Source organism: Megalopta genalis, chromosome 6, assembly GCF_051020955.1.
Source record: "Megalopta genalis isolate 19385.01 chromosome 6, iyMegGena1_principal, whole genome shotgun sequence".
In the NCBI taxonomy this organism is placed as follows: Eukaryota; Metazoa; Arthropoda; class Insecta; order Hymenoptera; family Halictidae; genus Megalopta; species Megalopta genalis.
In genome coordinates, this window is record NC_135018.1 from 8464088 (window position 1) to 8483148 (window position 19061).

Below are 19061 nucleotides of genomic sequence, written 5' to 3' on the forward strand. Positions count from 1 at the left end.
TTCCTTCTTTCTCCCGAGCTCGCCTCTTATTTCCCACCTTATCGGCTCAGATCTCATAAATTTCACGGGAAACGCGATTAAGCGGCCCCAGGTTGCGCCCGATTCCCCCCTCCCCGGCAGGCCACCCCCTCGGCGCCACCGTCCGCCCCCCGTCTTCCGGCGAACCGCCAACCCCCTCGGCGACCCTTCCAATCTAAGTATTCAAATGAGAGGACCCGACTCGCGCCCGCACGTCGTATAGGTTTTTACAATCGTTCTCCTACGTTCTCCTTCTTGTTACATCCCCGCCGACCTCGGCTTACCCCCTGGAAAGGGGCGACGGGACATCGGCAGTACTCCGGGAAACTGCGAACACCGGAAAAGTCTGAGCGCGTCGCCGGAGACGGACGGGAATTATTTTCGCGAAACCGCGATTTTGTTACATGCTCCGAGGAAGATCATCGGCGGTTTTGGATATGATTGTACATTGGTCATGCTCGATGGGAACTGTAGAAGAAGTTCGACAATTTAATAATGTACAACGGCTCAATGAATGAGTATTTGGATATGTCGTGTCGCAGCGACACTTACGGGAAAGTTAATTAAAATAATCTGTTAGGTGTGCGTTTTAGAAGAATTTGATTGGGAAGTAGAATTAACAATAACAATGATAAGTGACAATCGTGGAGTGACGCCCGTTTAACAATGAAAGGCGATGATTGCAACAATAACAGTAATAAGAATGAATGATAAGTAATAATAAGTATAATAGATAGAATAAGATAAGAGATCAGAACAAGATAAGTATAAGAATAAAATAAGAAATCAGAACAAGATAAGAATAAGAATAAGATAAGAGATCAGAATAAGATAAGAATAAGAATAAAATAAGAGATCAGAATAAGAACAAAATAAGAAATCAGTGTAAGATAAGAATAAGAATAAAATAAGATTGAGAATAAGAATAAGATAAGAATAAAATAAGATTGAAAATAAGAGTAAGATAAGAATAAGAATAAAATAAGATTGAGAATAAGAATAAGATAAGAATAAAATAAGATTGAAAATAAGAGTAAGATAAGAATGAGAATGAGTAACAATAATAAGAAATCTAATTTTATGAGATTTTCAGCATATACATATAATATAGCTGACATAAATTTACAATTGGTACAGTATTTGAAATTTCCATTATAGGCACCAATAATAAGGTTTCATAAAAAGTGGCTCGGATTAAAAGCCACGTTTAATAATTTCTTTGCAGTTCCTACCGATTACGAAGTGCTTGAATCAGTTAAATTCGATCGAGCCAATTTGAAAACAGTTGATCTGTTTCAAAGAGCATACGATGACTTCTGCAGTTGACTGTAGTTGGAAGACTATAAGCTTCGACTGTAGTACAGAAGTTCCTACAAACTAGTAACTAATCGCTTTTGGAATCTAGATTAAACGGATCACGATTAAACCCGACCATAACAAAAGTTGTGTGCTTCCGAAACTCCCATAAAGCTACTTAAAAATATTCGATCGAAAACAGTAGATTATCGCGCGCACATAGAAAGGCCGATAGCAACGTCGGAATAATTACAGAGTTGCGTATGATCTATTCGCTTGTATCATAAATGCATAATATCAACAGTTTAATCGAATCGTTTTCATTCGATATTACCGCTAGAAGAGACCAACTGCTACCAAGCTCTCACCTCTCACGATTCAGGTATAAAATTTTGACTCTATACAGAGATTCACAATATTTCGATAACGAACATTCGGACGTTTATGCGGACGCATATTTTTTTCAGAAAATAGGCATATCAATGGAATCTGGACAGAAATTGATGTTACGATCAGGTGATTCCATTTGGCATATTTTACATGCCGCATATGTTCTGCATATTTTTGTTCAAAAACATATCTAATAATATTATAATTATTGAAGTCATAAAAACTGCTTTCATTAAAGTTGTTGAATACATCTTTGTACTCGGGTACACACTGTTATAAAAATTGTGAAAAATTTGAATAAATCCTACCTTGTTGTTGCGCACGGCACAAAATTAAAGCGCCGGAATTCGGGAGGAGACGACACGCGATTTATTTGATTTGGACTCCACAGTCCTTTGATTTACAAGCTTTTGGAGCACGGCTCCGTTCGGCGTATGCAGTGTAGCACGGCTACGACAGAAGTATAACAATTGAAGCACGGCTTCGTATAGGCGCAAGGGGCGCTAAATTAAACTTGTCTGTAAGCGATAACGATACTTGGAGAATCTCGCCGTTATCACATTTGCGGCAGTATATATAGACACCTGGCCGATGCTCAAGGTGACGCATCGTCAGGTGTCGAAAGCCGGTCATTGCCTCCTAAGGCAAAAACGCTGCATGTATACATTAGGCCGAGGCGAGCGTTTGACGGTCGGGCCAACGCACGTCGATCGTGTTATTGTCTTGCCGCCTCGCCGTTTATTCGACAAAAAACGGCGAGACGGCGTACATCGAAAGTCGAGCGTGCGTTGACCCGCGGTCCGCGATTCGGCCGAAACACTTGTAATTCTTACGAGGCAATTGTTGTTAGTCGCTTTTAGATCTCGGTAGGTTTGCTGTTAAAGCGATCACAAAAATGCTTTCACCGCGTTGTCCGACTATTGCCGACATGTTCTACTTATCGGAGACCGAAGAAGTTGATTCGTTGCCAGCGCGGAGTCTTAATCAAACTCTAATCTAATCACCGGCCACACGAGCGCTACGGCGATGAAGTTTGCAATATCCATTCAGCCTGGATTCAACTTCGGCGCCGCATATTTGCATTCTTGTTGAGTCTTTCCTCGCGGTGTTCCGAGACTTGAGCGGTGTGTATCAGCCATTTAAAATCTGGCCGCGCGATCGGACACAGCGATCCGACTATTTTCCTTCGCCGACGAAACACTGCTTTACCACTTTGTTCTAAAAATTGCATCGTCCGAACGCTTACGTACTCTCGAAATCTCGCCTAGAACTTCCGTATCGTTTCGAAGTACAGTCATTTCCGGCGATATTGCCGCAGTTGCATGCGCGACGATAAGACAATGCTTGGCCCGCGGAAGAAAATGGCGAGCATTGCTCTTCCCGATTGCGCGATACAAGTTTCAATGGCATCCGGAATGCCTTTGACATTCGCTTCCCGTAAAACCGGCAGATTATTCTATCAAAACTTTCCGCCATTGATCTCTGGCATTGCGTAGACGTGGACGATACTAATTCGTGGCTGCTAATTAAATTAGGTTGGTAGAAGAACCGTGGCACCCGTTTATACATATAAAAACTATAATAATTATAGAATTATGTGCAAATAAAAACAGTCAACAATTATTCGTCATAAGTTATTCGAATGATTTTACAATTTCTCTATTCGAATAATTTATTATTAATAATTGTTGTCCGAATAATGTAGCAGTTCGTACAATTTATGACTAATAACGTATAATTGTAATTCGATTGATTTTACAATCTCTATTCGAATAATTCATAACGAATAATGAATAATTGTTATCCGAGTAATTTTACAATCTCTATGCGAGTAATATATTCGAATAAAAAGTGAAGAATCATTGAAATAAAGAATAAAGAATTATTGGAATAAAAAATAAGGAATTATAGGACTAAAAAAAATGAAGAATTATTTGAATAAAAAATAAAGAATTATTCGAAGAAATAGATAAAATAATTTATGACGAATAACGAATAATTGTTATTCCAATAAAATATTTGACTAAAAGAACGGGCAACTCTGATAATGAATTAGACAATGACCCATTATATAGCTTTAGAAATGATTTGGAAAAGCTGAAAAAGAGAATTGTGCTGGTGCAACAGCATTTCTAGAATTTTCATGCTTGGAAACAATCTTATTGCAATTAGTATATCCGAGACGTAACTTAATTGAAGCGATGAAGCAAACTGTGAACTTTAATGCGAACATTACCGGAGAAAAGTTGGCTTTCTCGGATTTAGCGCGTAAAAGCGCGATCTCATTCCCTAATGAGAGCCGGCAGGGGCGCGCTGTGCCACGGAGTAGAGCGGAGCGGAGCAGAGCGGCACAGAGCGGCGCGTTCAAAGATACAACAGGAGTAATGAGGAAAGATCTGGCTACCAGAGAGAATCGGGATACGTTATGATAACAAAGAAATGAAGGAAACGAGGCGCACCGAGAGATTAATCCGATTTAATAAAGGGCGGGTTGGGGGTGGCTTCAGACATCGTTCCCGGAAATTAGAGTACCTCGTACGTGAAGAAATTTCTATAAATCTACCGGCCGCGTTAATTAATCATCGCGTTATCGCTGCCCCGCCCTCGTTCAATGCTTTGTTACGTCCATCCTTGTTTCACTTTGCCGATTTAGAAGTTCTGTTAATTAGAGATTTCTTTCTTGACGATTCGAATGGAAAAGGTCAACGATTGATTAGACGTAAGAATCGATGTTAACTTATTTTGTTAATTCTTACATCGTTTTGCCTGTAATCAATTCGTTTAATGAATATGTAAGTTATAATATGTTATATAATGTGTTATATAATAATAACAATTTGTATAATAAATATACTATGTATAAATTATATCGTATATTTATAATATATTATATATATATTTATATAATACATTTATTAAAATAACATTATAATCTGCTACGTTTCTAATGAATTCGTGTTGTTTAATTTATAAATTATGGTGTCAAGTTAATGAATTTATTTATGTCCAAATTTTATCGAGGCCAAAGTTCAGGCGTGGGTCAATTCTTGGACCCTAACTTCTCCTTATGAGTTTAACATTTATTCCATTTGAGAGAAATGAGTATGTATTAATTTTCTAGAGTTAGATTTTCTTAAAACTAGGTTACCATTATATAGGATTTCGGTCAAATTACTCGATGGACAAGTGTACTAAGTATTGTGATGGAAACAACTGAAGTCGTTGATATTTTCAGTGTCAACGAATTGGTCAGCTTGGTCAGACTTAATTGAAATTGTCGCGAGAATGAATTATGCACGTATCAAATAAAATTAACTTATTATTACATTAGATACTTATCATAATTTCAAGTAGTATGGGTCAACCATTAGCCTGCGATCAGACTCGCAATCCGATCCAGTTTATACTTACACAGAGCCTAACTGAGGTGTGTTATAGCTAAGATCAGAGTTGGGTAAAAAATAATCTGATAATACCGATTATAACTCGTTCGTTATTCTGACTAATTTATAATCATTTATAATAGTTAACAAGTTATAATCGTCAATCATTATTCATATTAACTTTTGCCCGATTAATTTTCGCCTAATTATTATAAATAAGTTAAAACGACTGACGAGTTATAATCGCCAAACATTAATCAGATTTCGTTTTTGCCCAACTCTGTCTGAGGATACAGTTTCCATTATTTTATCGAATGATTGTCAGCAAATTATTTTCGCCATAACAAAATCTTCTCGAACAGTTATGGATAATTTATCTGAACGATTCTCCCCTAGTAACGGATAATCCTTAATTATCCGTATGCCTCACCCCTGCCTCGCCCTGCCTCACCCTAGTCTCGCCCCTGCCTCGCCCTGCCTCACCCCTGCCTCACCCTTGCCTCGCCGTGCCTCAACCTTGCCTCGCCTTGCCTCAGCCCAGCGTCACCCTCGTCTTGCCACTGCCTCACCCCTGCCTCGCCCTTGCTTTGCCATGCCTCGCCCTTGCCTTGGCACGCCTCGCCTTGGCCTCGCCATGCCTTTCCCTTGCCTCACCCTCGCCTTGCCTCGCCCTCTCTTCGCCCTTGCCTCGCCCTGCCTTTCCCTTGCCCCACCCTCGCTCTCTCCTCGCCCAAGCTTTGCCATGCCTCGACCTTGCCTTGGCACGCCTCGCCCTCGCCTCATCGAATGGCAAGGAAGGATCCACCGTGGAGATCAGCCAAGTTACACCGATTACTCGGCCTGCAATAAATTCATTCGCCAACGTTTTCAGTAGTCGAGATCAACGATTAGGTCTCGATGGCCGATCGTGATACGACGCACGCTCGCCTCCCCTGTTGTATAATATTATCCGGGAGCAAGATTTCCACTTTTTCCGGCGGGGGGAGAGGTCGGCGAGAAATACGGGCCTTTGTTTTGGCGGCGATAAAATCTGAAGCGGGCCGGGCCGCCCCTCCGAAAAGACGCGATCGAACGAGCCGCGGATCGGGCGGCCTTATCTAAATGAACTGCCGTGTCCTAACTTGGTGCGTACTTTTGGTGAATGGCCGAACGACGCAGGAAACGTTCATTTTCCCCGGGGAAAGTATAATTGGACGAGACGCTAAAATTCGACGTCCGGTAGTCGCTTGGATTGGGAAAATTTCCGAGAATCTTGGCTCATCTCCACGGTGGATCCTTCCTTGCCATCCGATGAGGCGAGGGCAAGGCGAGGCAGTGGCGAGGTGAGGGCGAGGCATGGCAAGGCGAGTGAAGGGCGAGATATGGCAAAGCAACGGCGAGGCGAGCCAAGGCAAGGGAAAGGCGAGGCGAGAAAGGCGAGGCAGGAGCGAGGCAAGGGTGAGGCAAGGCGAGGCGAGAAAGGCGAGGCAGGGGCGAGGCAAGGGTGAGGCAAGGCGAGGCAGGAGCGAGGCAAGGGTGAGGCAAGGCGAGGCAGGGGCGAGGCAGGGGTGAGGCAAGGCGAGGCAAGGGTGAGGCAGGGCGAGGCAGGAGCGAGGCAAGGGTGAGGCAAGGCGAGGCAGGGGCGAGGCAAGGGTGAGGCAGGGGCGAGGCAAGGCGAGGCAAGGCGAGGCAAGGGTGAGGCAGGGGCGAGGCAAGGGTGAGGCAAGGCGAGGCAGGGGCGAGGCAAGGCGAGGCAAGGGTGAGGCAAGGCGAGGCAGGGGTGAGGCAAGGGCGAGGCAGGAGCGAGGCAAGGGTGAGGCAAGGCGAGGCAGGGGTGAGGCAGGGGTGAGGCAAGGGTGAGGCAGGGGTGAGGCAAGGCGAGGCAGGGGTGAGGCAGGGGTGAGGCAAGGCGAGGCAAGGGTGAGGCAAGGCGAGGCAAGGGTGAGGCAGGGGTGAGGCAGGGGTGAGGCAAGGCGAGGCAAGGGTGAGGCAAGGCGAGGCAGGAGCGAGGCAAGGGTGAGGCAAGGCGAGGCAGGGGTGAGGCAAGGCGAGGCAAGGGTGAGGCAGGGGTGAGGCAAGGCGAGGCAAGGGTGAGGCAGGGGCGAGGCAGGGGTGAGGCAAGGGTGAGGCAGGGGTGAGGCAAGGCGAGGCAAGGGTGAGGCAGGGGTGAGGCAAGGCGAGGCAAGGGTGAGGCAAGGCGAGGCAAGGGTGAGGCAGGGGTGAGGCAGGGGTGAGGCAAGGCGAGGCAGGGGCGAGGCAGGGGTGAGGCAAGGCGAGGCAAGGGTGAGGCAGGGCGAGGCAGGAGCGAGGCAAGGGTGAGGCAAGGCGAGGCAGGGGCGAGGCAAGGGTGAGGCAGGGGCGAGGCAAGGCGAGGCAAGGGTGAGGCAAGGCGAGACGTCCGGATAGCATGCATGCCGGCTTAATAAATATGGAATGGCCTTGACGTTACATCGATATCTTAACGCTGCTCGCGTTAAGCTTGATTAAGCCGGTCGATTCGACGGTCATTTAGAATCGTCCTCATTAATTAGCCGCGCATGATTCCTCCCTCGAGGATGTTTCAAAGAGATGACACGTTATTTCGTCAGTTCAAGATACGGCCGTACAAATAAGCAGCAACTGCACAATTTCAATTTCGTTGCGCAAGTTTAATCGAGTTAATGCGCGATATTAAGCTCGCGGCAGATTTCTACGTATTAATTCTCGGCAACTTGAATCAAATCGTTCGTCTGCTGCACGTAATTACGATGAATTTACGGTGTATTTACTTTACGGTGAATGCTTCCATAGGATCTGCAACAGCGCAACAGAGTAGATGCGTCGATCACGATAACTATCGGACTGTTGACATGCGTATTTTACGTCCAAGTCGTGTAATTCGTACGAAATCCCTCAGCGACACGCACATTACTGCGCACGACAACTTTGCACAGTTACAGTTACTGCCATTAGTATTTGAATACCTTTCAAAACGCAATAACTTCTTTAAAACTGGACTAAACGATTTGAATTTCTTTTTTCGATGATAGAGGCACTAGTCTACTAGACAATGACTAAACTACTTTGTTACCATTTTGGTGCGACAAAAAAAAATAAAGAGCTCTCGTTATTTAATTTTTTTATCCGAGCCTATAACGAAAATTTAAAAAATGCGTTTGCTAGATCTCGGTAAGTTACACGCATGCTTAAAGATTTATTGTTGAAGGCGAATTTCAGATACTGTGAAAAAAGAGAAGAAGAAATACTGTGTCTTTCGATATCAAATTGACACAATGACAAAAGATATAATGAGATGTGGAACGATAAATAATTAATTTCGTAAATTCCCTCGTTAAGAACGGAAACCTGAGACGAGGCGGGAGAAGTTTTCAAGTAAATTGATTCAAATTGATTGAAACAACGGACGAGGATTAAAGGAAACATGAGGCAATGAAACGATAGATATAATTAGTCTGTGCGAATCAAATTTCACAAACGAATTATGAAACGAAAACGACTAATTTTGAAAGCCTTGCCACCCTTGAACCCTTTGCACTCTGAGGCACCACTAAAAATCTGTTAAAAGAATAACTGCTGTACGAGTTACAATACTCGACTTTATATGCGCAAACTGTATTAATTTATAAAACTGTATTAAGTTTAACTCTAAATTAAATCTAATTATATTATATATCCTCGAGTGCAGACGGTTAATTATAGGTTTCGATAATCCACTCCATTAGATTATTTTAGGTAGGTGCGAGAGACGTCTAAAATCTGCATCAGAGCTTAAGCCGGAATAGTACGATTCCACTGCAGCAACAGGATGAATGAACAGCTGCGCCGGTGGATAGTCGGTAAACGGCGACATGAAAATATCGCATAGCCGATTCTAATTTTGATTTTAGGATCAGTGTAATCGTATTGCGTTCCAAAGCGAATGAATTCGCGCAAAGAACCATGGATCTATTCGATGTTCTTCTCTGGTTCGCCAACCATCGATTCGCCCGGCGATATCTCTTACACTTCGAGCGTCGTCTCCTACCTTGCTTCCCCGTTCGGTCTACCTTACGTGCGTGGCGAGGCGAGGGCGAGGCAAGGGTGAGGCAGGGGTGAGGCAAGGGCGAAGAGAGAGCGAGGCGAGGGCGAGTTAAGGCCAAGAAGGGCGAGGCAAGGGCTAAGAGAGGGCCAGGCAAGGGCGAAGAGAGGGCGCAGCAAGGGCGAGGCAGGGGAATGGCTTGACGAGGCATGGCGAGGCGAGGGCGAGGTAAGGCCAAGAAGGGCGAGGCAAGGGCTAAGAGAGGGCCAGGCAAGGGCGAAGAGAGGGCGAAGTAAGGGCGAGGCAAGGGAAAGGCATGGCGAGGCATGGCGAGGCGAGGGCGAGTTAAGGCCAAGAAGGGCGAGGCAAGTGCTAAGAGAGGGCCAGGTAAGGGCGAAGAGAGGGCGCAGCAAGGGCGAGGCAGGGGAAAGGCTTGACGAGGCATGGCGAGGCGAGGGCGAGTTAAGGCCAAGAAGGGCGAGGCAAGGGCTAAGAGAGGGCGAGGCGAGGGCGAGGTAAGGCCAAGAAGGGCGAGGCAAGGGCTAAGAGAGGGCCAGGCAAGGGCGAAGAGAGGGCGAAGTAAGGGCGAGGCAAGGGAAAGGCATGGCGAGGCATGGCGAGGCGAGGGCGAGTTAAGGCCAAGAAGGGCGAGGCAAGGGCTAAGAGAGGGCCAGGCAAGGGCGAAGAGAGGGCGAAGTAAGAGCGAGGCAAGGGAAAGGCATGGCGAGGCATGGCGAGGCGAGGGCGAGTTAAGGCCAAGAAGGGCGAGGCAAGGGCTAAGAGAGGGCCAGGCAAGGGCGAAGAGAGGGCCAGGCAAGGGCGAAGAGAGGGCGAAGTAAGGGCGAGGCAAGGGAAAGGCATGGCGAGGCATGGCGAGGCGAGGGCGAGTTAAGGCCAAGAAGGGCGAGGCAAGGGCTAAGAGAGGGCCAGGTAAGGGCGAAGAGAGGGCGCAGCAAGGGCGAGGCAGGGGAAAGGCTTGACGAGGCATGGCGAGGCGAGGGCGAGTTAAGGCCAAGAAGGGCGAGGCAAGGGCTAAGAGAGGGCGAGGCGAGGGCGAGGTAAGGCCAAGAAGGGCGAGGCAAGGGCTATGAGAGGGCCAGGCAAGGGCGAAGAGAGGGCGCAGCAAGGGCGAGGCAGGGGAATGGCTTGACGAGGCATGGCGAGGCGAGGGCGAGGTAAGGCCAAGAAGGGCGAGGCAAGGGCTAAGAGAGGGCCAGGCAAGGGCGAAGAGAGGGCGAAGTAAGGGCGAGGCAAGGGAAAGGCATGGCGAGGCATGGCGAGGCGAGGGCGAGTTAAGGCCAAGAAGGGCGAGGCAAGGGCTAAGAGAAGGCGAGGCGAGGGCGAGGTAAGGCCAAGAAGGGCGAGGCAAGGGCTAAGAGAGGGCCAGGCAAGGGCGAAGAGAGGGCGAAGTAAGGGCGAGGCAAGGGAAAGGCATGGCGAGGCATGGCGAGGCGAGGGCGAGTTAAGGCCAAGAAGGGCGAGGCAAGGGCTAAGAGAGGGCCAGGTAAGGGCGAAGAGAGGGCGCAGCAAGGGCGAGGCAGGGGAAAGGCTTGACGAGGCATGGCGAGGCGAGGGCGAGTTAAGGCCAAGAAGGGCGAGGCAAGGGCTAAGAGAGGGCGAGGCGAGGGCGAGGTAAGGCCAAGAAGGGCGAGGCAAGGGCTATGAGAGGGCCAGGCAAGGGCGAAGAGAGGGCGCAGCAAGGGCGAGGCAGGGGAATGGCTTGACGAGGCATGGCGAGGCGAGGGCGAGGTAAGGCCAAGAAGGGCGAGGCAAGGGCTAAGAGAGGGCCAGGCAAGGGCGAAGAGAGGGCGAAGTAAGGGCGAGGCAAGGGAAAGGCATGGCGAGGCATGGCGAGGCGAGGGCGAGTTAAGGCCAAGAAGGGCGAGGCAAGGGCTAAGAGAAGGCGAGGCGAGGGCGAGGTAAGGCCAAGAAGGGCGAGGCAAGGGCTAAGAGAGGGCCAGGCAAGGGCGAAGAGAGGGCGAAGTAAGGGCGAGGCAAGGGAAAGGCATGGCGAGGCATGGCGAGGCGAGGGCGAGTTAAGGCCAAGAAGGGCGAGGCAAGGGCTAAGAGAGGGCGAGGCGAGCGCGAGGTAAGGCCAAGAAGGGCGAGGCAAGGGCTAAGAGAAGGCCAGGCAAGGGCGAAGAGAGGGCGAAGTAAGGGCGAGGCAGGGGAATGGCTTGACGAGGCATGGCGAGTCGAGGGCGAGGTAAGGCGAAGAAGGGCGAGGCAAGGGCTAAGAGAAGGCGAGGCGAGGGCGAGGTAAGGCCAAGAAGGGCGAGGCAAGGGCGAAGAGAGGGCGAAGTAAGGGCGAGGCAAGGGAAAGGCATGGCGAGGCATGGCGAGGCGAGGGCGAGTTAAGGCCAAGAAGGGCGAGGCAAGGGCTAAGAGAGGGCGAGGCGAGCGCGAGGTAAGGCCAAGAAGGGCGAGGCAAGGGCTAAGAGAAGGCCAGGCAAGGGCGAAGAGAGGGCGAAGTAAGGGCGAGGCAAGGGAAAGGCATGGCGAGGCATGGCGAGGCGAGGGCGAGTTAAGGCCAAGAAGGGCGAGGCAAGGGCTAAGAGAGGGCCAGGCAAGGGCGAAGAGAGGGCGCAGCAAGGGCGAGGCAGGGGAATGGCATGACGAGGCATGGCGAGTCGAGGGCGAGGTAAGGCGAAGAAGGGCGAGGCAAGGGCTAAGAGAAGGCGAGGCGAGGGCGAGGTAAGGCCAAGAAGGGCGAGGCAAGGGCTAAGAGAGGGCCAGGCAAGGGCGAAGAGAGGGCGAAGTAAGGGCGAGGCAAGGGAAAGGCATGGCGAGGCATGGCGAGGCGAGGGCGAGTTAAGGCCAAGAAGGGCGAGGCAAGGGCTAAGAGAGGGCCAGGCAAGGGCGAAGAGAGGGCGCAGCAAGGGCGAGGCAGGGGAATGGCTTGACGAGGCATGGCGAGGCGAGGGCGAGGTAAGGCCAAGAAGGGCGAGGCAAGGGCTAAGAGAGGGCCAGGCAAGGGCGAAGAGAGGGCGAAGTAAGGGCGAGGCAAGGGAAAGGCATGGCGAGGCATGGCGAGGCGAGGGCGAGTTAAGGCCAAGAAGGGCGAGGCAAGGGCTAAGAGAGGGCCAGGCAAGGGCGAAGAGAGGGCGAAGTAAGGGCGAGGCAAGGGAAAGGCATGGCGAGGCATGGCGAGGCGAGGGCGAGTTAAGGCCAAGAAGGGCGAGGCAAGGGCTAAGAGAGGGCCAGGCAAGGGCGAAGAGAGGGCGAAGTAAGGGCGAGGCAAGGGAAAGGCATGGCGAGGCATGGCGAGGCGAGGGCGAGTTAAGGCCAAGAAGGGCGAGGCAAGGGCTAAGAGAGGGCCAGGCAAGGGCGAAGGGAGGGCGCAGCAAGGGCGATGCAGGGGAAAGGCTTGACGAGGCATGGCGAGGCGAGGGCGAGGTAAGGCGAAGAAGGGCGTGGCAAGGGCTAAGAGAGGGCGAGGCGAGGGCGAGGTAAGGCCAAGAAGGGCGAGGCAAGGGCTAAGAGAGGGCCAGGCAAGGGCGAAGAGAGGGCGAAGTAAGGGCGAGGCAAGGGAAAGGCATGGCGAGGCATGGCGAGGCGAGGGCGAGTTAAGGCCAAGAAGGGCGAGGCAAGGGCTAAGAGAGGGCCAGGCAAGGGCGAAGAGAGGGCGCAGCAAGGGCGAGGCAGGGGAATGGCTTGACGAGGCATGGCGAGGCGAGGGCGAGGTAAGGCCAAGAAGGGCGAGGCAAGGGCTAAGAGAGGGCCAGGCAAGGGCGAAGAGAGGGCGAAGTAAGGGCGAGGCAAGGGAAAGGCATGGCGAGGCATGGCGAGGCGAGGGCGAGTTAAGGCCAAGAAGGGCGAGGCAAGGGCTAAGAGAGGGCCAGGCAAGGGCGAAGAGAGGGCGCAGCAAGGGCGAGGCAGGGGAATGGCTTGACGAGGCATGGCGAGTCGAGGGCGAGGTAAGGCGAAGAAGGGCGAGGCAAGGGCTAAGAGAAGGCGAGGCGAGGGCGAGGTAAGGCCAAGAAGGGCAAGGCAAGGGCTAAGAGAGGGCCAGGCAAGGGCGAAGAGAGGGCGAAGTAAGGGCGAGGCAAGGGAAAGGCATGGCGAGGCATGGCGAGGCGAGGGCGAGTTAAGGCCAAGAAGGGCGAGGCAAGGGCTAAGAGAGGGCCAGGCAAGGGCGAAGAGAGGGCGCAGCAAGGGCGAGGCAGGGGAATGGCTTGACGAGGCATGGCGAGTCGAGGGCGAGGTAAGGCGAAGAAGGGCGAGGCAAGGGCTAAGAGAAGGCGAGGCGAGGGCGAGGTAAGGCCAAGAAGGGCGAGGCAAGGGCTAAGAGAGGGCCAGGCAAGGGCGAAGAGAGGGCGAAGTAAGGGCGAGGCAAGGGAAAGGCATGGCGAGGCATGGCGAGGCGAGGGCGAGTTAAGGCCAAGAAGGGCGAGGCAAGGGCTAAGAGAGGGCGAGGCGAGCGCGAGGTAAGGCCAAGAAGGGCGAGGCAAGGGCTAAGAGAAGGCCAGGCAAGGGCGAAGAGAGGGCGAAGTAAGGGCGAGGCAAGGGAAAGGCATGGCGAGGCATGGCGAGGCGAGGGCGAGTTAAGGCCAAGAAGGGCGAGGCAAGGGCTAAGAGAGGGCCAGGCAAGGGCGAAGAGAGGGCGCAGCAAGGGCGAGGCAGGGGAATGGCTTGACGAGGCATGGCGAGTCGAGGGCGAGGTAAGGCGAAGAAGGGCGAGGCAAGGGCTAAGAGAAGGCGAGGCGAGGGCGAGGTAAGGCCAAGAAGGGCGGCAAGGGCTAAGAGAGGGCCAGGCAAGGGCGAAGAGAGGGCGAAGTAAGGGCGAGGCAAGGGAAAGGCATGGCGAGGCATGGCGAGGCGAGGGCGAGTTAAGGCCAAGAAGGGCGAGGCAAGGGCTAAGAGAGGGCGAGGCGAGGGCGAGGTAAGGCCAAGAAGGGCGAGGCAAGGGCTAAGAGAGGGCCAGGCAAGGGCGAAGAGAGGGCGAAGTAAGGGCGAGGCAAGGGAAAGGCATGGCGAGGCATGGCGAGGCGAGGGCGAGTTAAGGCCAAGAAGGGCGAGGCAAGGGCTAAGAGAGGGCCAGGCAAGGGCGAAGAGAGGGCGCAGTAAGGGCGAGGCAGGGGAATGGCTTGACGAGGCATGGCGAGGCGAGGGCGAGGTAAGGCCAAGAAGGGCGAGGCAAGGGCTAAGAGAGGGCCAGGCAAGGGCGAAGAGAGGGCGAAGTAAGGGCGAGGCAAGGGAAAGGCATGGCGAGGCATGGCGAGGCGAGGGCGAGTTAAGGCCAAGAAGGGCGAGGCAAGGGATAAGAGAGGGACAGGCAAGGGCGAAGAGAGGGCGAAGTAAGGGCGAGGCAAGGGAAAGGCATGGCGAGGCATGGCGAGGCGAGGGCGAGTTAAGGCCAAGAAGGGCGAGGCAAGGGCTAAGAGAGGGCCAGGTAAGGGCGAAGAGAGGGCGAAGTAAGGGCGAGGCAATGGCGAGGCAAGGGAAAGGCATGGCGAGGCATGGCGAGGTAAGTCCAGGAAGGGCGAGGCATGGCGAGGTAAGTCCAGGAAGGGCGAGGCAAGGGCTAAGAGAGGGCGAGGCGAGCGCGAGGTAAGGCCAAGAAGGGCGAGGCAAGGGCTAAGAGAGGGCCAGGCAAGGGCGAAGAGAGGGCGAAGTAAGGGCGAGGCAAGGGAAAGGCATGGCGAGGCAAGGGAAAGGCATGGCGAGGCATGGCGAGGCGAGGGCGAGTTAAGGCCAAGAAGGGGAGGCAAGGGCTAAGAGAGGGCCAGGCAAGGGCGAAGGGAGGGCGCAGCAAGGGCGATGCAGGGGAAAGGCTTGACGAGGCATGGCGAGGCGAGGGCGAGGTAAGGCGAAGAAGGGCGTGGCAAGGGCTAAGAGAGGGCGAGGCGAGGGCGAGGTAAGGCCAAGAAGGGCGAGGCAAGGGCTAAGAGAGGGCCAGGCAAGGGCGAAGAGTGGGCGAAGTAAGGGCGAGGCAAGGGAAAGGCATGGCGAGGCATGGCGAGGCGAGGGCGAGTTAAGGCCAAGAAGGGCGAGGCAAGGGCTAAGAGAGGGCCAGGCAAGGGCGAAGGGAGGGCGCAGCAAGGGCGATGCAGGGGAAAGGCTTGACGAGGCATGGCGAGGCGAGGGCGAGGTAAGGCGAAGAAGGGCGTGGCAAGGGCTAAGAGAGGGCGAGGCGAGGGCGAGGTAAGGCCAAGAAGGGCGAGGCAAGGGCTAAGAGAGGGCCAGGCAAGGGCGATGAGTGGGCGAAGTAAGGGCGAGGCAAGGGAAAGGCATGGCGAGGCATGGCGAGGCGAGGGCGAGTTAAGGCCAAGAAGGGCGAGGCAAGGGCTAAGAGAGGGCCAGGTAAGGGCGAAGAGAGGGCGAAGTAAGGGCGAGGCAATGGCGAGGCAAGGGAAAGGCATGGCGAGGCATGGCGAGGGAAGTCCAGGAAGGGCGAGGCATGGCGAGGTAAGTCCAGGAAGGGCGAGGCAAGGGCTAAGAGAGGGCGAGGCGAGCGCGAGGTAAGGCCAAGAAGGGCGAGGCAAGGGCTAAGAGAGGGCCAGGCAAGGGCGAAGAGAGGGCGAAGTAAGGGCGAGGCAAGGGAAAGGCATGGCGAGGCAAGGGAAAGGCATGGCGAGGCATGGCGAGGCGAGGGCGAGTTAAGGCCAAGAAGGGGAGGCAAGGGCTAAGAGAGGGCCAGGCAAGGGCGAAGGGAGGGCGCAGCAAGGGCGATGCAGGGGAAAGGCTTGACGAGGCATGGCGAGGCGAGGGCGAGGTAAGGCGAAGAAGGGCGTGGCAAGGGCTAAGAGAGGGCGAGGCGAGGGCGAGGTAAGGCCAAGAAGGGCGAGGCAAGGGCTAAGAGAGGGCCAGGCAAGGGCGAAGAGTGGGCGAAGTAAGGGCGAGGCAAGGGAAAGGCATGGCGAGGCATGGCGAGGCGAGGGCGAGTTAAGGCCAAGAAGGGCGAGGCAAGGGCTAAGAGAGGGCCAGGCAAGGGCGAAGGGAGGGCGCAGCAAGGGCGATGCAGGGGAAAGGCTTGACGAGGCATGGCGAGGCGAGGGCGAGGTAAGGCGAAGAAGGGCGTGGCAAGGGCTAAGAGAGGGCGAGGCGAGGGCGAGGTAAGGCCAAGAAGGGCGAGGCAAGGGCTAAGAGAGGGCCAGGCAAGGGCGAAGAGTGGGCGAAGTAAGGGCGAGGCAAGGGAAAGGCATGGCGAGGCATGGCGAGGCGAGGGCGAGTTAAGGCCAAGAAGGGCGAGGCAAGGGCTAAGAGAGGGCCAGGTAAGGGCGAAGAGAGGGCGAAGTAAGGGCGAGGCAATGGCGAGGCAAGGGAAAGGCATGGCGAGGCATGGCGAGGGAAGTCCAGGAAGGGCGAGGCATGGCGAGGTAAGTCCAGGAAGGGCGAGGCAAGGGCTAAGAGAGGGCGAGGCGAGCGCGAGGTAAGGCCAAGAAGGGCGAGGCAAGGGCTAAGAGAGGGCCAGGCAAGGGCGAAGAGAGGGCGAAGTAAGGGCGAGGCAAGGGAAAGGCATGGCGAGGCAAGGGAAAGGCATGGCTAGGCATGGCGAGGCGAGGGCGAGTTAAGGCCAAGAAGGGGAGGCAAGGGCTAAGAGAGGGCCAGGCAAGGGCGAAGGGAGGGCGCAGCAAGGGCGATGCAGGGGAAAGGCTTGACGAGGCATGGCGAGGCGAGGGCGAGGTAAGGCGAAGAAGGGCGTGGCAAGGGCTAAGAGAGGGCGAGGCGAGGGCGAGGTAAGGCCAAGAAGGGCGAGGCAAGGGCTAAGAGAGGGCCAGGCAAGGGCGAAGAGTGGGCGAAGTAAGGGCGAGGCAAGGGAAAGGCATGGCGAGGCATGGCGAGGCGAGGGCGAGTTAAGGCCAAGAAGGGCGAGGCAAGGGCTAAGAGAGGGCCAGGCAAGGGCGAAGAGAGGGCGCAGCAAGGGCGAGGCAGGGGAATGGCTTGACGAGGCATGGCGAGGCGAGGGCGAGGTAAGGCCAAGAAGGGCGAGGCAAGGGCTAAGAGAGGGCCAGGCAAGGGCGAAGAGAGGGCGAAGTAAGGGCGAGGCAAGGGAAAGGCATGGCGAGGCATGGCGAGGCGAGGGCGAGTTAAGGCCAAGAAGGGCGAGGCAAGGGATAAGAGAGGGACAGGCAAGGGCGAAGAGAGGGCGAAGTAAGGGCGAGGCAAGGGAAAGGCATGGCGAGGCATGGCGAGGCGAGGGCGAGTTAAGGCCAAGAAGGGCGAGGCAAGGGCTAAGAGAGGGCCAGGTAAGGGCGAAGAGAGGGCGAAGTAAGGGCGAGGCAATGGCGAGGCAAGGGAAAGGCATGGCGAGGCATGGCGAGGGAAGTCCAGGAAGGGCGAGGCATGGCGAGGTAAGTCCAGGAAGGGCGAGGCAAGGGCTAAGAGAGGGCGAGGCGAGCGCGAGGTAAGGCCAAGAAGGGCGAGGCAAGGGCTAAGAGAGGGCCAGGCAAGGGCGAAGAGAGGGCGAAGTAAGGGCGAGGCAAGGGAAAGGCATGGCGAGGCAAGGGAAAGGCATGGCGAGGCATGGCGAGGCGAGGGCGAGTTAAGGCCAAGAAGGGGAGGCAAGGGCTAAGAGAGGGCCAGGCAAGGGCGAAGGGAGGGCGCAGCAAGGGCGATGCAGGGGAAAGGCTTGACGAGGCATGGCGAGGCGAGGGCGAGGTAAGGCGAAGAAGGGCGTGGCAAGGGCTAAGAGAGGGCGAGGCGAGGGCGAGGTAAGGCCAAGAAGGGCGAGGCAAGGGCTAAGAGAGGGCCAGGCAAGGGCGAAGAGTGGGCGAAGTAAGGGCGAGGCAAGGGAAAGGCATGGCGAGGCATGGCGAGGCGAGGGCGAGTTAAGGCCAAGAAGGGCGAGGCAAGGGCTAAGAGAGGGCCAGGCAAGGGCGAAGAGAGGGCGAAGTAAGGGCGAGGCAAGGGAAAGGCATGGCGAGGCATGGCGAGGCGAGGGCGAGTTAAGGCCAAGAAGGGCGTGGCAAGGGCTAAGAGAGGGCCAGGTAAGGGCGAAGAGAGGGCGAAGTAAGGGCGAGGCAAGGGAAAGGCATGGCGAGGCATGGCGAGGCGAGGGCGAGTTAAGGCCAAGAAGGGCGAGGCAAGGGCTAAGAGAGGGCCAGGCAAGGGCGAAGAGAGGGCGCAGCAAGGGCGAGGCAGGGGAATGGCTTGACGAGGCATGGCGAGGCGAGGGCGAGGTAAGGCCAAGAAGGGCGAGGCAAGGGCTAAGAGAGGGCCAGGCAAGGGCGAAGAGAGGGCGAAGTAAGGGCGAGGCAAGGGAAAGGCATGGCGAGGCATGGCGAGGCGAGGGCGAGTTAAGGCCAAGAAGGGCGAGGCAAGGGCTAAGAGAGGGCCAGGCAAGGGCGAAGAGAGGGCGCAGCAAGGGCGAGGCAGGGGAATGGCTTGACGAGGCATGGCGAGTCGAGGGCGAGGTAAGGCGAAGAAGGGCGAGGCAAGGGCTAAGAGAAGGCGAGGCGAGGGCGAGGTAAGGCCAAGAAGGGCGAGGCAAGGGCTAAGAGAGGGCCAGGCAAGGGCGAAGAGAGGGCGAAGTAAGGGCGAGGCAAGGGAAAGGCATGGCGAGGCATGGCGAGGCGAGGGCGAGTTAAGGCCAAGAAGGGCGAGGCAAGGGCTAAGAGAGGGCGAGGCGAGCGCGAGGTAAGGCCAAGAAGGGCGAGGCAAGGGCTAAGAGAGGGCCAGGCAAGGGCGAAGAGAGGGCGCAGCAAGGGCGAGGCAGGGGAATGGCTTGACGAGGCATGGCGAGGCGAGGGCGAGGTAAGGCCAAGAAGGGCGAGGCAAGGGCTAAGAGAGGGCCAGGCAAGGGCGAAGAGAGGGCGCAGCAAGGGCGAGGCAGGGGAATGGCTTGACGAGGCATGGCGAGTCGAGGGCGAGGTAAGGCGAAGAAGGGCGAGGCAAGGGCTAAGAGAAGGCGAGGCGAGGGCGAGGTAAGGCCAAGAAGGGCGAGGCAAGGGCTAAGAGAGGGCCAGGCAAGGGCGAAGAGAGGGCGAAGTAAGGGCGAGGCAAGGGAAAGGCATGGCGAGGCATGGCGAGGCGAG

General features: G+C 54.8%; 1 protein-coding gene across 1 annotated transcript in view; it reads right to left on the reverse strand.

Annotated features, from left to right (window-relative positions):
• LOC117222361 (lachesin) overlaps nucleotides 1-19061 on the reverse strand; it is a 492917-nt gene that overhangs the window by 346000 nt on the left and 127856 nt on the right. The gene's annotated exons all lie outside the window — the stretch shown is intronic.